This window comes from Bubalus kerabau, chromosome 3 (assembly GCF_029407905.1).
Source record: "Bubalus kerabau isolate K-KA32 ecotype Philippines breed swamp buffalo chromosome 3, PCC_UOA_SB_1v2, whole genome shotgun sequence".
Taxonomy (NCBI): domain Eukaryota; kingdom Metazoa; phylum Chordata; class Mammalia; order Artiodactyla; family Bovidae; genus Bubalus; species Bubalus kerabau.
Window position 1 is genome coordinate 168102756 of NC_073626.1, and position 3177 is coordinate 168105932.

Consider the following 3177-nt stretch of genomic DNA (forward strand, 5'->3'; position numbering starts at 1 on the left):
ATAGTAACAACAAAATGACTTCCATTTACAAGGCTAGATATCCAGTTAGAATATAGAGATTGTAACAGACCCTCTGACAGATAAGGATAAGAAGCTTATAGAAGCTTTTTGATGGGAGATACTGACTATGGGGGAAACTGGGTCTTGTTCTGTTGGGTGGGCGGGGCCATGCTCAGTAAATCTTTAATCCAATTTTTGGATGATGAGTGGGGCTATGTTCCCTCCCTGTTGTTTGACCTGAGATCAAACTATGGTGTAGGTAATGAACATAATATAGTCAAAGCTATGGTTTTTCCAGTAGTTGTGTACGGATGTGAGAGTTGGACCAAAAAGAAGGCTGAATGCTGAAGAACTGATGCTTTTGAACTGTGGTGCTGGAGAAGACTCTTGAGAGTCCCTTGCACAGCAAGGAGATCCAACCAGTCCACCCTAAAGGAAATCAGTCCTGAATATTCATTGGAAGGACTGATGCTGAAGCTGAAATTCCAATACTTTGGCCACCTGATGTGAAGAATTGACTCATCGGAAAAGACCCTGATGCTGGGAAAGATTGAAGGAAGGAAAAGAGGAGGACAACAGAGGATGAGATGGTTGGATGTTATCACGGACTCGATGGACATGACTTTGAGCAGGCTCCAGGAGTTAGTAATGGACAGGGAAGCCTGGTGTGCTGCAGTCCATGGGGATGCAAAGAGTTGGACGTGACTGAGTGACTGAACCAAACTGAACTGAATGGAGAGGGAGGAAGAAGAAAGTCTAGAAGATAAACAAAAAACACTCTATTAAACATGTATGTATGATTTGACCACATGTGTACATTCCTATACGTATAAGGGCAGAAATGTAAAAATCAATTTTAGTAATTTCAAGCTGAAATTTTGGGATCCAGATTTCAGAAACCATACTGCATGAAGATTTAAAGATCTGAAATCCTGTGAGAAAGGATAGACTAGAGATGGGGCTTGGAAGATACTCAAGAAACCCATGTTTGTTTTCTTGTTTGTTTAGTTATCCAGAAAATCGGGACACAAAGCTTAAATTTTTTAATTATGAGCTTTACAAACACAAAAACTAAACCTCATCTAGTCCTAAAAGAAGCAGAACTAGGTGGAGGATAAGGGGGCAACGGTTTGTACCTGACACAAAACAAATATTTTAATTGTATCTAATCAGAAACTGGTTTTGTTTTTCGTTCCAGTGTCACATCCAGCTGTCTGCATAGGGGGATCTGTACAGAGGTACAATAGATTTCTCCATTAGTCATTCAGGCTGCTTTGTCCATGTCACTGTGACCTTGCAGAGAACACAGTATCCTTGGAGACTTTAAAGTCATGTTCTAGGTGAACCTCATAAAGTACATTAAGTCTATAATTCTGCCCTGTATAAAAGACTGTGAGTTTACTAAAAGATAATTTAAAAAGGCTTTTTGTTGTTATTGTTGTTGTTATCTAGATTAAAGTACACATTAGGATTTGGTAACTCTTGCTTGTATCAACGTCACTAGATTTATAGTATCAATAACTTACTACAAATAAATAGAGATAGTTCAGTATTTTTTGATAGTCCTTTTAATTTTAGGCAGAAAGACAATATGGAGAAGTAAATAGTGTTGACAAGCAAGATCCTTCATTTCCAGGTTATCCTTAGTCAGGCAGTTTTGACTTGTTTCTAAAAAAATAAGAATAAATATCATTTTTCATAAGGAGCTTTATGTTCAGTCTTACCATTCAACAAAATTATTATGAACAAAGTTATTGTCTTTATCTTATTAAAGCTAAATATATTGAGTTAGATAAACATTTTTTTTCAAGTTTTGGATGCTATCTGGTAATAGATTAATAAACAAACCACAATCTTGTTTTCAAGACACTTGCAGACTCAAGTAGAATGAAAAGTGATAGGCACCCTAATTTTGCTAGTATGAGGAAGCTTGTAAGCGTAGAAAATTCAAAATATCATAATTTTGGTTAGATAATTTATATGCTTTCATATTAGTAGCTCCCAGTTTGATTATGGCCACACACTGGTCTAATTAAATACTTAAAATTTGTGCTTTGGGCCCACTTATGAGGTTTCTGAGAGAATAAAACTAATAAATCCACACAAGTGATGCAAGATTGAGATCATGTTTTTATTCCAAATTTTACACCTTAAGCAGAATTACATTAAGTTCTCGTATATTTTTTTAAAAATTAAACAGTTTTCTCGGACATGGAACTTTGACTAGAAATTCATACTGTTCACCTTGGAACAGTGCTTGCCACTTTAGAGTCTAGTTTTTTGCTACACGTTATGAAAATGGATCATTCAACCCAAGCCAACATTCTGACCAGACATCTTTCTCTCCAGTGTTCTAAAATCAGATGATAAAGGATAAAGGTAATTAAATATTTCCACAAATTGTAGGCAAATAGTGCAGAATAAGCTATGACTTCTTGACAAAAAATTCTGGGTTTTAGATCTCCTTAGCAAGCTGCTCCTGAAACTATTAAAGTTACTAATTTGAGATGTGTGTGTGTGTATTAGTTGCTTAGTTGTGTCCGACTCTGTGCGACCCCATAGACTGCAGCCCACCAGGTCCCTCCGTCCAAGGGATTCTCCAGGCAAGACCACTGGAGTGGGTTGCCATTTCCTTCTCCAAAAGGAACTACAGAAAGAAAGTGAAGTCACTCAATCGTGTCTGACTCTGTGAGACCCCATGCACTGCAGCCTACCAGGCTCTTCCATCCATGGAATTTTCCAGGCAAGAGTACTGGAGTGGGTCGCCATTTCCTTCTCCAGAATTTGAGATATATTTAGTCTATTTTGTTTCAGTACTCATGGTATGAGTTTAAAGGTTTAAAGGGCAAAAGTCCAACATGAATTATTTTAAATTTTCATACGTTTCCCCTAATATTGTTAGGTTACCAGTCTCTATCTAGACATTTTAGTTAGATAAAATATCTAACTAATATTTTAAATAAAATATCTAAAACTTTTGCAGGTCTTAATATGTGTTGGGAACTCTATTAAACTTTTTGTCTGGCTCCCTGGTGGTTCAGCGATAAAGAATTTGCCTGCAATGCAGGAGACATCAGTTTAATTCTTGGGTCAGGAAGATCCCCTGGAGAAGGAAATGGCAACCCACTTCAGTATTCTTGCCTGGAGAATCCCAGGGACAGAGGAGTTACAGTCCAT

At 37.3% G+C, this 3177-nt stretch overlaps 1 long non-coding RNA gene across 1 annotated transcript; it reads left to right on the forward strand.

The window, feature by feature from the left end:
• Positions 1–245: 245 nt before the first annotated feature.
• On the forward strand, positions 246–1420 carry LOC129647864 (uncharacterized). The gene is made up of 2 exons (XR_008712548.1): positions 246–790; positions 1199–1420. It is a non-coding gene; the product is annotated as an uncharacterized LOC129647864 (long non-coding RNA).
• Positions 1421–3177: the final 1757 nt, after the last annotated feature.